This window comes from Megalobrama amblycephala, linkage group LG5 (genome assembly GCF_018812025.1).
Source record: "Megalobrama amblycephala isolate DHTTF-2021 linkage group LG5, ASM1881202v1, whole genome shotgun sequence".
Taxonomy (NCBI): Eukaryota; Metazoa; Chordata; class Actinopteri; order Cypriniformes; family Xenocyprididae; genus Megalobrama; species Megalobrama amblycephala.
Window position 1 is genome coordinate 12927006 of NC_063048.1, and position 14188 is coordinate 12941193.

The 14188-nt window shown below is 40.1% G+C and overlaps 1 protein-coding gene across 6 annotated transcripts in view; it reads left to right on the forward strand.

The window, feature by feature from the left end:
- foxn3 (forkhead box N3) overlaps positions 1-14188 on the forward strand; it is a 126074-nt gene that overhangs the window by 8866 nt on the left and 103020 nt on the right. For 2 of the 6 annotated variants that reach the window (XM_048190767.1, XM_048190768.1), the window contains one exon: positions 4470-4873. The gene's annotated coding sequence lies outside the window, so the exon portion shown is untranslated. Of the gene's footprint in view, positions 1-3033; positions 3104-4469; positions 4874-5031; positions 5479-5516; positions 6594-14188 lie in introns of those variants that run through there. The other 4 variants (XM_048190770.1, XM_048190775.1, XM_048190769.1 and 1 more) reach the window with 4 other exon arrangements.

Genomic DNA, 14188 nt, shown 5'->3' on the forward strand with positions numbered 1-14188 from the left:
GGTGTTTTCTCGTGCATCATTCAGGTTTGGTTGAGCTTGATCGAAAGTTTTAAGACTTTTTAAAACTTAGTAGGAATAATTACTGTGTGAATCTCATGAAAATTAGTTTTTGTCTTGTTGTTTAGTTAGTTTGTTCGTTGTCAAAAATTGCACATTTTATCCCCATCATGCATCATTAGTCATTATTATAATACAGTATTTTAAAGCATTTATGCTGATAAATGTTGAAAAAAAAATAATTGTATTAAAGGCAGCACAACAAAAACGGCCTTGATTTATAAGTATTATACAATTTAATACATTTTCACATTACACTAATGGGAATGAGATTATTTATTTATTTAATTATGTTTAAGTAATGAGAATGATTTTTTTAGTGTTATTTATTTTTGCATGGAAATGAGAATGGTGTAATATTATGCAAAATTGTCATTAAAATAATTTTACAATGTAAAATTATTCTAAAATATGCTTAATTTTCTTATAAAAGAAAGATACTTTTTTCTTTCTTTCTTTTCATGTAAGTGAAAGATTCACCATAAAGTGAAAAATTAAAAGTAAATTATTCTATCAAATGAAGCTTTTTGCCTGTAATCATATGTGAATCATTCTTTTCAGGCTGATCTATTGAACAAGTTTAGCATTAGAATATGAAATCACAGAAATCGCTTCTTCTAGTCAATAACATGACTGTTTACCAAGGTTCTGCTTAGTGAAGAAACATATTCATATTTTATTTTCTGTAAGTGTTGCCTGAAATATCATTTGAAAAATGCATATTTCTAATCCTTTGATTGCACTAAGCAAGCACTTCGCACAGAAATTATGCTACATTAATTCACTTAAGTGCCTCGGGCAAAATATTATATGATGAAGACATTCATCTGGGCTTTGTTTTTTTTTTTTTTTTTTTTTTTTTTTTTCAAATGCGTTCGAAGATGTTACAGAGGAAGGTGGAGTAATTAACTGAGAGGAACATTAATTGTGTTATTCTTGTGACTGCTGTATGTAAATCATTTTAATGAGTACAGAGATTGTTATATAGGAAAGGGATGGACACGCATAGTTCATTTTATCAATAGTGTCATTGACATCATTTTTTTTTAAAGAATGTTGAAAATGATGAATATATATAGGTAGCAACAAAACAAAGAATTCCCCCCTCTCGGTTTACTACAGAACTTCTGGAGCACTTGCTGCCTGTACAATTTACATTTAAACAAGCCACTTGAGGACAGTTTACAGTGATTTTACCATAATGAAAGGGTCATGTGAAGTGCGATATAGAAAAATCATTGTAACATCCTCAAGTGGCTTATTGTTTTCCTAAAACAGCAACATCAATATAATGACAATTATGTTCAATAAATAATTGCATTAGTTCATGATAATAAACAATTCTCCTGTTAAGTAATATAGTTCATTAGCTCAACTGCTGGCTGTTTATGGTTGCCAAGCAACATAATGAACAAAGATGAGTGTGAGTGCACATTAATATAGAATTCAATTGATGTGCAATCACAGGTGTGTTAATCATGAACATTTGAGAGTAAATTTTGCAACCATAATTATATATTAATGTATTTAAATATTCATTGTATGTAAATCACTGTTTGCTACATTTCATTTTTGTAACCTACTCATAAAGATCTTGTTTTACGCTGAGATATGCTGCTATTTTTATATGTTTAGTCGCACTTGAACATTAGCACTGGGGAACACAAACAGAATTCCATCCTACAGCTGCTGCAAAAACTGGATCTTTTTGCCAGACGTTCAGAGGCCAGAGCATTTGGCAGCTCAGTCGGTTTCTGTTACTGAAACGTTATTGAACATGATTAACTGCTTGATCTGAAAATGTACAGATTTGGAAAGCTCTAGTGCTCACAAGTCTGGCTTCATTCACATAACATAAAAGCCAATAGCTCTATTTTTCTACACAACAGTCAAGGACAAAAGCATTTTTTTCTTTTCACATAGTTTCTGTTATTTTAAAAATGTGCTCACAGTTCAGCCTCAGTTTACATTAGGGTTAAACTGCAGATCTAGACTGATTTTACTCTGCACAGGTTTGGAGCAGGACATATACTATGTGTTACTTTCCTTTTTAATGCTATGCAAATTCTGCATACATATATTTACAAAGAAGTTACAATCTTTTCAGTGTATCTTCAGCGTTAATTATTAATTTGTGAGCACAGTGGACCAAATGCAGGCACAGTGTTTTGAACCGTTCTTCATTCCAGAATTGCATCATCACTTGTGACAATCAAATGCTTACTAACTGTTTAGAATTTGTATACTTGCTGACATAAAATCTAGAAAGATATTTCAGCCTTAAAGGGTTAGTTCACCAAAAAATAAAATTTCTCATTTTCATTACTCATGTCGTTCCAAACCCGTAAGACTTCCGATCATCTTCGGAATGCAAATTAAGACATTTTTGATGATATCCGAGAGCTTTCTGACCTCCCTATATACAGCAATGTCATAACAAAATTCAAGGCCCAGAAAGGTAGTAAGGACATTGTTAAAATAGTCCAAGCAGATCTCGCCCCCCATTGACTACCATAGTATTTTTTTTTCCTACTATGGTAGTCAATGGGGGCAAGATCTGCTTGGTTACAAACATAACTTCCTACAAAAATAACTTACTTTGTGTACAGCAGAACAAAGACATTTATACAGGTTTGGAACAACTTGAGGGGGAGTAAATGATGACAGATTTTTCCTTTTTGGGTGAACTATCCCTTTAATGTTATGAAGCAACGAGAATAGTTTTAGTCACGTGGACTAATTTAACGATGTCTTTACTACCTTTCTGGGCCTTGAAATTTGTTATGACATTGCTGTGTATAGGGAGATCAGAAACCTCTCAGATTTCATCAATTACGGGTGTGAAACGACACGAGGGTGAGTAATTAATGACAGAAATTTCATTTTTGGGTGAACTAACCCTTAAAAGGATAAATATAAAAGTATTTGAGAGAAGTATAAATTGCCCAAAATAACATCACTGTCTTTCCCCATCAGATGTTGTTTCACCCCGAAGGAAAAAAAAACCCTTATGTCTCCACTTGTGCCCATGCCCCCAAGATCTCCAGTAAGTTTACATTGTGAGCACATTAGTCAACTGTTATTTAGGTAAGGGAAAAGTTTCAGTTGAGACTTTTTATACATAAGCATCCAGAGTATTTTACAAAAATTCCCCCCTTTTACTCAATCTGTTTTTTTGAAAAAGAAACGAGAAGCGCTGTTACAAAGCTCCCTGCTGAGGAGGTGGACTCAGCCCCAGGCTGATCATATGGCCGGCGGCCTGATTCGTGCAGCTCTTGACAGATATAAGCAGCCCAAATTTCCCCCTGTTTTGCAGTCTGCCACTCCATGTGTTGCTTATATTTATAGCCCTGGCTGTAGTGTCCGTGCACGTAATAGTTTTTCATTGCTGCCACATTTATAATAGAGAACACTTCAAAGTGGTAGCGTTTTGGGGTTTGAATATTGGTATGTTTTAAAGGGCAGAGCTAAAATCAAATTGTTTTCAATGTCATTAGGCTTTTTATAGTTGTTTTCAATCTTAGTTATTAAGTGATAGAAAAAAAGTATGTGTTTTTTGATACTAAAAAGCTAGAAAGACTTGCAAAAGCGTATTTATTTCCTCAGGCTTCAGGTGACATCTGTTGTGATCTTAGCAGATGCTCCCTTTTTTGTAAGATCGGTTTGCTTGCAATGTTCACGTCATTTGAAAAAAAAAAAAAAAGGTTGTGATTTGTGTGCTTTCATGCTGCTGACGTCAAGGAGGAATTTTGTTATGACATACTTTAGTCCTACTTGAGTCATTTATCTGAATTGGAGAGGAGAAAAAACCCTCGTCTCAGTACATGGTTAGATATTAACTGTCTTAAAGGAGTAATTCAAACAAATATTCTCATCTGCTCATCCTAATGTCATATTAGTTTTTATTAATTTTTTTATTCTGTATAACAGGAAATAAAATGCAGAATATCCGGGCTGCTCTTTTCCATTCAACTTTGTACTGTCAGTCTCCAAAAAACACCATTGTTATAGTTAATATGATCTGTGCAATATGTTTCAAGTCTTCCAATTTCAGCGATTGCATTTCTCCAGGAGACTATGAATATATCACACAAGTTGTATATAGAAATATCAGTGTAAATATTCAATCTAACAAGCTGAACTGTGAAAATGCTGGAGATCAGTCTCTATATTATCTCTGTATCAAAAAAAATCTCATATTATTATTATTATTATTATTAGTTCTTGTTTTAAACATAAACCTCATTGAATTTTACTAGATTTCTCTAAAAATAAGATTTGACATTACATTTTGCAAAAAAATATCTTTATAACAAAAAAAAATAACACAGATACTAAGAACTCTTTTTTTGGCACTTTAAAACATTCTTTATAAGATTAGTTTGTAAATTATTTTATGCATTTTTTTTCAGGTAATGGATATCAAACAGCTCTCCATCTCTGTCCATCTACAAATACCCCGAGAGAGGATCTGGCACAGCGGAGGACTTATCAGCCGTCTGTAGAGTGTAGCCCTGGGTTACACACGGAACAATGGCATTCTTTCAGTTAACACCAGAGACACTAGGACCCAGCGAGACGCTTCCCTCCTCATCAGGCTCCCTTAGTTCCAGAGCTCAGTGAGCGGTCTCAGAACAGAGTGCAGAGAGAGAGAGAGAAAGAGGGAGGGAGAGAAAAAAGCCAAGTGAATGTTAGAGCCCACTGTGGTCACTGCTGAAATACTGGATCTGAGAGAAATGGAGGGATTAACCAGTCGGATTTAAAAATCTGGAGCTCATGCGGAGGCAGCCAATCAGGGGACGATCTGGATTAAAAGGTTTGTGTGTGATTGATCATTCTTGCTGTAATCTATCAGGGCTTTCTGTTTTGTCAGGAGTCAGCCGGTGTGCAAGAGCATTTAGACACCACTGGGAGCTCCGGGCTGGTGAGTCTAGTTACGTGTGGGACATGTGCTACTTGCGCTGGATGAAATATTGTGACAGCAGAGACAGGAAAGAGGACAAGCTCCTGTCAGTGAGGAATGGGAGTCACTGCAGCTGTAAACAGTGCTGGAAGAGGTCTAGTCCGTCCCTGGCTGAGCGTGCCTCGGGGGTCATTCCCTTCCTGTCCTTGTAGACTGCTTGATGTTTTTCTTGGTGGCGATGAAGCAACATCTCACCCTCAGGGTGTAGGGCACTCTGTTCTGGTCGTTAATGTTTGTATTTGATGTTCTCGAGTTCAGCACCCAGGGTTCTACATGAGGAACTTTGCTCCGAGACTTGTCAACAAATGCAGCGTTAAATAAAGCAGCTACCGAGTGAAGTTTGAATGTGCTCGCTGGGTGGAAAACAAGTCAGCGCAGGGGAGTAGTGAGACACAATGCTCCAAACGATTTCACCCGCTTAAACCAAGGAGACAGAGAGACTACTAGGAAACTATGCAGTGAGTGCTTAAGAGAGAGAGAGTGTGTGTGTACTACTTCCTATGAACACTTAAAGTGTGTTCCCATTCTTGTCTGTGAGGCATATTCTTACTTTTTTACTTTTGGGTTCATTGCTAGGTTTATTTCCTTGCTGAGCTGGGATAATGAAGCTTTCTCATTGTAATCTGATAGTTTTAAGTTGCAACTCTTCACTTCAGCTGTCTTTTCTGTGCAAGCTTGGACACAGCAGCTGAAAGTCCTGTTCTAGATGCGTGCTCCATGTCAGTTTTGTGTAATCTGCATTCTCTCTGTTCATTTGCATTCATGAGCATTAAGTTCTGCTCATCCACAGTCTGCTGCTAAAACGAATCATGTGAATGTGTTGGTACACAGCACATCCTGTGGATTTATTGTCATTAGAGCTGGACTCTGGTAACTCTGGCCATTCTGCTGAGCTTTGAGCTTTCTGCGGCTGTCTGTCTGCAAGTGTCTTTACCACAGTGCTATAGCAAGTTCTTTCTGGGAATCTAAGATGCTGAGCTTGTGTTTTCCATAAGAGTTTCCATTTTCGTTCTAAAAATACTGAAATACCTTGATAGCAATGTCCCTTTTAGAAAAAAGCTTGTGGCATGGAGGCTGTTTTGCTAGGGGAAAAAATGAGCTCTCGGATTCTGGTCACTAGATGTTTCTATAAATATGTAGAGAGTACAATAAAGACAGTTTTGTTTTGTTGTATGCTTGCCGTACCGGGCTGTAAGTTTTCCCTGACCCTCTGTTTCCATGGCCCCCTCATGTGGCCGCTCTTCACTGCCTATAGCACGAGCTATCTCCGCCTATGAAAACACGGCGCGTGATTGGCTGATCCTGCAGATGCACAGGAAGTTCAGGGTTTCTAATAACCACCCAGAGACACAGTTACCATAGAGACAAAGATAAGCCCCCTTACTAAAAAAAAAAGGAAAAAGCCTGCATGTCATCACAGCAGCCTGCAGAAAGCGTCTGCTCTCTCTTTCTCTCTCTCTCTCTTCTGCCAGTTCTCCTATTAGCAGCTGCTCAAACAGTACAGCCCCTGCCTTATGAAGGTTGCCTCAGGTTTTCTTCTCTCACCGCTCTTCAAATGCACTCTGCACTTAACGTGAGTTCTGCTTTGCTTTTTACAAACTTTCCTCAAATCCTTAATACGTCGTTGCTGCGCTCGTGCATTCAATCGTGTAAACTTCTGGTGAGCGCACAAGAACTGGAGGCTTTTAACAAATCTAAAGCATTGACCCATGCCTAGAGGGCATGTTTGTGCTTTTGTGTGCACCCTTTCCTGTGGTTTGCACAGACCGTAATGTTGTCCGTCCGTCTGTCTGGCCAGAGCTATTGTGGGATTTGATGTAATGGGAGGCTGCGTGTAATGTTGATACCACAGGCTGCGCATTAATTGATTTCAGGAGTATTGTCGAGGCTGTTAAAATGCTGCCTCTCAGACCAAGAGCATTTGAAGGACTCGAGGCTAAAGTCCAGTTCCTTTCATTTTAGTCCTTCTGGTTTTAGTGAGCATCTCCTGCAAGTTTTCCTCAACAGTTGGAGGGGAAGCTGTGGGGGCTGGGGCTGAGGAGCTGTTTTGTGTGACGTGCCGAAGGGAGGCAGAGCCGCCGGTGAAAGGGCTTCCTGTTGACGGGAGCCTTGTGTTATCTGAGGAAAGGGCCTGTTGGCAGGAAATGTGTCAGCCGCTTGTTTTCTTTAAAGTAAGAGGATGTGTCTTGGATCGCTTGTTTTGTCTTCGGTGGGAGGTTTGGAGAGGGATGGGAAATTTCTTTGCTCTGAACTTTTGTGAAATTTGATACATGTTGCTTTGACAGTTTTTCCTCAGTTGGTGCACGCCACCATTGTCATCATGGCGTGCGAACAAAGCCCTTGAAAGATCCAATATCCTCAAGCAAAACTGTACGCCCCACCATACACGCTTTCAAATTCAAATGCCATACAAATTCCTGCCTGGAAAGTGACTATAATAGTTCTGATTTGGTTGTCGGTGCAGTATGAGCCAGTCTTAGTGGAGGGTTTAAGCATGTCCGTTTACACTCGCAGAATTGTGAACCCCCATCTCTCGTTTGGCACATTTGCATTTCGGGAGATTAAGCATCAGAAGTTTCCCAGTATGGTGGGTGGCTGCTGGCCCGGGGCGTGCAGAGAGCCGGCATTATTTAAGCATGCTGGGCCGCGGGATGAGACCGGGGCGCCGTCCGTCCGTCACAGTTGAGAGGTGAAGTTGGCTGCCGAGCAGGTCAAGGCGCTTTTTATTTTGAGGCAGTGGAGTGTGGGGCTCCTCAGCGGTGCACCTCGTCTTCTTTGTCTGTCTGAGATCTTGTAACAACAGCCAGTGGCTTGTCAACGGACCGAGTTTTGCGCCGCCCCTCATGAACATTAAACAGCACGGCAAATCAGAGACGAGAGCTCGACGAGGCAGAGAAATATGTCAAAACATCAGAGGAGTAGACAGGCAAAAAAACACCTGATGGGAAAGAATGGGAAATATGCATGATGGTTCAGATTCAGAGTTTCGCTCAACGCTCTACTGTCGCACGTCTTCTAGACCGTAAAGTGAATACGGAAGAGGGTAGATACTGATATTCTTATTAAATGTTTTCGCTTGCGATTTGAAGCGGAATCCTCCAGGGCCGTTTCCTTGTGATGTGTAGCACGGCAAATCGTTGGAGTCTGTGATGAAAGGTCTCCAGTCAAAACGCATCTCCTCATCGGGTGTTCTGTCGTGTGTGACTGAAGGCATCACGTCCTCAATCAAAATGAGGCCATACATCTTCACCCCTCCACGCTATCTCCCCTCTATCGCTCTTTCCCCCTGGTGACCTTCAAGCTTTTTATTTTATCTCTATCCTAGTGATTAAGTGTCTGGAATGCATGTGATGATGGTGGCAGCCTAATGAATGATAGACCCTTGGCAGCAGTACCTCTGGGAAGCACGTTTACTGCTTGCTGAGCTCTGGCTGAAAGTGGATGAGCTGCAAAGACATGTTTTGAAACTCGTACTTGTCTTGTGTTAATCTAAAATTAACTTCTATCCAGTTCTAATATCTAATAGACCACCTTTTCACTTACTTGCCCTGTTTTTGTTTCCTTCTTGCGCCGTCTCTCCTTATTTTTGGTGCCTCTCTGGTTGCACAAGAGGGAAAAAATAACTGTAAATTTGATGAAAACACTTGGGCTTCCAGCAGAGAAAAATGAGAAGTGTAGCTGCTGTCGAAATGGCTGGCCACTTAGGTCCAGTGTGAGTGCACAACCGGCTCTCCTATGCACTGGAATTATATCCCCAGCCGACCGCTGCCGATCAAATAATAACATACTCTAGAGCGGTATTGACACTCAAGTTCACACCTGGGTCAAAAGGCCTGTGCTGCAGGCGTGATGGAGGATTGTGCCCCAAAGTGCTCACTGACTGTGGCGGCTCTTTACCGTGGCTTACGGAACATAATTGTTAAGAGCTTTAAGGAACGTTTAGATCCTTTCAAAACAATGTGTTTGCTTACACTCCACTATTATTACAAAATTAATGTTAGGTGTTTGTTCAAATCTCTAGAACTAAGTATTAAACTTAAGTATGTAACTCGTGCTGCTCTGTTTGTGCTACAGACATGAATAAAGCCTCAAATTGTGTAGGCTTTTTAAGGAGATATTAAGGAGGTGTTATTTGTGACATTCAAATTCGCCTGCTGGATTATAAAACAGGCAAAAACAGATTTACATTGATGTAGGGACCCAATATGAATTGAATCCAGTAGACTATGTTGTCATTTTTATTTATTTTGTTTCCTTCTGTCTTTCTTTTCAATACTACAATTATAAAATAAATTTTGACAATATTTAATATTCACATTATTCTGTAATTTTATATACAGTAGATTATTCTATATAAAGGTTCCTGCCTACTTCTTTCCTGAATTTGAACTTTGTTAAAGTTACGTTTGATCACTTAATATCACATTATTTTATTTAATTCTAATAAAACAGCCGCAAATGCTGAATTACTACTCATACAGGTCACTATATTTGACAAATTAAAATTGCGGGGTAACGCAGCACTGTTTTGCTTGATCAAAACATCATCATACTAATACATTTGAGTGTGTTGAAAGTTAAAACATTACATTTTGAGACACTTGTTGCACATTGCTAGATCAATATTAGAATATCATATTAATAAAAAATTTATGACTTTGTTGTTAAATGGCATGCAGTTCATTTTAATTATACTGTATGGCAGAGAAAATGTATTATTGTTACTACAAATAAACTCTCTCTGATTTTGCACTGTTAGCCACTTGACAAAATAGTGTTGAGGCAAGGTTTAAACGGTAAATCAAGAAAACAAGAGATTAAAAAAAATAAGACTAAGCGTGTTGAGCTATATAACAATGATTCATTCTCTGTTGATAAAGGTATCCAAGCAGTTGCTCTCTTCTCTACTAAACAAATAATATATTAAAGCGTTTTTGGTGTTTTCGTAGTTTCTACGGAAGTAAAACGAGGTAAGAGACGGAAACACGGATATGATGTCAGGCAACGCAATGACACGGGCCGTAACACTGGTTAAAATTGTGGATTTAAACATTGTTGGAAACATTTGGGATAATGTAAGTACACAAGTCAACAAAATATATAACATTGTTCTAGTGGTTTTTCTATATTTTAATCCAAAAATCGTACATATTGTGCCTTTTAATGGTTTAAAATGAGAAGAAAGCAGGCATTTTTCATCTGCATTGAAGCACTGGTGGCTTTGTGTGTGTGTGTGTGTGTGTGTGTTGTGTGATGATAGTGGAGAAAGGCTGTGGTTCTAGGCCTAGTGGATCAGTGTTGTTAAGAGGGCTTGCATTGTTCACACTGATCCTATTGTCCTCTGTTCTGCAGGCATCAAGGGCATTGAAAACTCTGGCTGTACAGCCAGTGGACATGGTCTATTCCCACTTACAGCCAGAGACGATCGCCCAAGGACACAGAAACATACACATTCTCAAACCCAGATACGCATACAGGTCATATAGGAGTCAGCTTTCAGAAAACAATTCTAATTTAGCTGATTGGAACAGTCTGCAGTCAGTGTTTTATGTCGTTTGAGCGAGTGGTTTTCGGATCCAACTGTAACCTTCAGAGGCGGTTTATTAACAGAACCGCACTTCCGTAGTGGGCTTCTTACAAACCTGCTGAGTTTTCTGCTCATTTCTGACAACTCCCAGTGGAGCTGATGCCCTGATTGTTTGAGAAACCTGACAAGTGCAAGCTATCTCAGAGTTCAGCTTGAACACATCCTCGCAGGCCAGATCTCATTCGGAAAACTCGGGAGAATCAAGTCATTTCCATCTCTTCTCCCGGTCTATCATCAGTGTCATATTTCATTGATATTGCTTTCATTTTTGTTCTGTCAGGGAGGGCACAGCCCTGCTGTCGAGCATATAAACAACTGTATTTTACGGGGCTCTTGTGCAGCGGGGTGGCTCTCAGCTTCATTTTCGGCACACTATGGTTTGTATCATTCTCTCTATTCGTCACAGACGCACACACACATCCTGTGCCTAATCACAAGCCCAAGGCAGAATGTGTCTTCAGTGAATGACTGTCACCTCTCAGTGTCAAAACACATTCAAAACATTGTTGACATCCAGGCACTGACTCTGCATCGATTTACTACTCAAGCGAAAGTGTTTTATCATGCCGAACGCTGAGGGTTTTTTTGTCAACTTTATTTATTTAGAGAGTGCAAATTCTTTGCTGGTGGCTCCCTCAAAGCTGCGCTACATTTGCAGCTTTTAATGTGCAAATCACCTCGTTCATAGCCACCACCACTTCCCATAGATGCCGAGCAACAATCCTCCTCTGCTTTCACGCATAGGCACTCTGCTTTTCTCTTTTCTTTTTTTTCTCACACTATAACACTTTTCTCTTTAGCTTTACTTAGCAGTGTGCCCCCAGTCCACTTGACCTGTTTTCACTCAATAACTGTTCATTTAGCCTGGAAAAGGGGACCGTTTCTAAAGAGGCATCCTGGCTCCTCAGGCTTTATGAACGAGCTCATCAGATGAAGAGTGGTTATAGGAGTGTTAGTGACTCGTGGAAAGCCCTGAGCCTGGCCTGAGCCCTCATTAATGACTTTAGAGAAGAGGCCAGCACTGATGAGCCTAACCCCTCGAATTACTCCGCTTTCGTGGGAGCCAATGCATTGTAATGCTTGTTTGAATTTAATGAAATGCCAGATGAGGATCGGTTCTTGATTGGGAGAGGGCTTGGAGTGCTCTGGGAGCCATTCCCGGTTAACAAGTGCGAATTTCTGTTTTCAGTTTGATGGATTATGCAAGAGCGGTTTATTTTCTCAAATTTTTTTGACGTTGTAGGAACAGGCTGGCAGGTTGGTGCGGAGTCTGACAGGTTTGTCTAGCACGGAAGTGGACCAAGTTCACATCCAGTAACTGATTTAAAAAAGGAATTTTGATTTTGGCTTAGAGTGCTCTGGGATTCATTCAAAATTTTGACGTGGTAGTAACACAGGCTTGCGGGTCAGCATGGAGTCTGACAATTTGCGAATGGCGTGAGGATAGGGGTCTGACTGACACATCGCACTGAGACGTCTCCGCTGGGGGTAACACACCAGACCACACCAAAGGAGGGACAGTGCGACGTGGGAAAAGAAACGTTGCACATTTGACAGCTATTCTATTTTGCGCTTTCAGTTTTTCTTTCTTCACCCACCCACCAACCACCCCACCCCCTCCTTCTTGCCCTCCTCTTCCTCTCTTTTAGAATTTCTGTGCATCAGCACCTTCCCTAAGGTGGACGATCTAATCAGGATGGTATCATTTCTCTCTCCTGTGGCAAGCTTTGCCTCGGCAGCACCTGTCAAACGCTCTCTGTCAGAGGGCAGAGTGACTTTGAAACCCTACTAATGACCCTAGACAGCTTTTCTCTCACAATCCCTTCTGCAGATCTTGAAGATATGTGATTCATCTTGCATACAAATGATTTGTCAGCTTGAATTTGTGGTTTATCTGTGATAATGCGGGAATTAAATGCTTCGAGAAGCATTAAAAATTAATACTATTGTAACAGTCTTCTTCAATGAGATGTTATATGACCAAAGGAAAATGTTTTTTAACAACTTACAGTAGTTCTTTATAAAACTATTAGACCTGTTAGTCTAGCACATAAGCGGACAAGGATCACATCTCTACGGCCCTGTTTACACTTGGTACTAAGATGCGTTTTGGTCGATCGGATCACAAGTAGACAAGGCAGACACATACCCGTTCACACCCGGTGTTTTAATACGTCTCCTTTGTCTTCTTTCGACCACTTCTGTCCTGATTTCTTTGAGGGGAGGGTGAATGCATGGGTTTTTTTAAGATCTTTCGATCTAATGGACAAAATAAGCTTGCGCAATTTACATATGAAACAACGGAAAAACACGGAGAGCATCAGCTTTTGTTTCTGCTATGATAGCCGCAAGATCACGCCGAATGCTGTGAGAAATCAGGAATGGTGAGAGAACATTGTGCTTTGTATGTTTTTCATCTTTAAACCAAACTTGGGTCTTCAGCCGAAAGTTTAAATTCCGCCTGGCTATGCTTCCCATGATGTTTACGCATTAGGTCAGTAGGCGGTCTTTTGTGGCTATTCAAGCGCATTTGACCACATGAGCGTCTACATTAAGAAAACAATCCGGTCAAATGCGTTTTCGACTACCTCTGGAAGTGGTCGAAAGTGGAAAAGCTCAAAACGTTTTACTCTTATATTTACCGTCATTCACTTGTGTTCCGATTGACCAAAACGCATCTTTATTAAATTATTATAAGTTATTATAAAATAAGTTCATGCTTTTTTTTTTTTTTTCATTCAATCTGAAGGGGCATGTAAGACAATTTATTCTAGGATGGTCATTATCTTCCAAATCACTGTTCATTCTCATGTTTTTGGTAGCAACACAAAAATGTCTCTGAATTTGTTCCTGCTTTTTAATGTGCTTTTAGTGTGTTTGCCTCCATCCTGCTGGAGTGCAGTTTCCCGTTCTCTCTGTTACCATGACATTATCAACAAGAACAAACTTTGGGCTTGTGACAGTCGGCCTCCACCAGTGTTTGCAGAAGATAAGTGAAAGAGCCACAGGTCTTCAGATGCCTCGACAACACACGCCAAAGGGAAAATAGAGAGAGATGGACCTCTGGTCAGTCATGGTCTGTTTGGAATGTAGATTCGTTCCCCTCTCTGCAAACACTTTCCGTGCCAGAGCACTATGCGAACGCACTCCCTCGTGCTATGTTTTGTTTTAACTCGATTATCAGAAGAAAACCGCCCTTCCACGGCCATCGCACTGCATTGTCCTGGCGGTTCGTCATATTTTTCCAGGCCGAAACAAATTCAATTGGAAATCTAATTCTGTTTGTAAGGGAGCTGATTAGCAGGGCAGCGTTTCACTGGGGACAGTTTATAGTGTGGTAATGGAATGACATGTATAAATTGTCATCTGACACACAGATTAAGTGAACTGGAGCGCAGTAAACATCGCCACCATGTCTCCTTGCGGGTTATACCCATCACCTTGCTCTAGCAGGTTAAAACTCCTTGGTTTAGTGATTGTGTATAGAATAGGGTCAGAAATTTACTTTTCCATTAAGGGGCAATTTTTGTCTCCTGGAATTGATTTCCAGGGACGAGCAAAGGCTTGTTTTATTATTACCT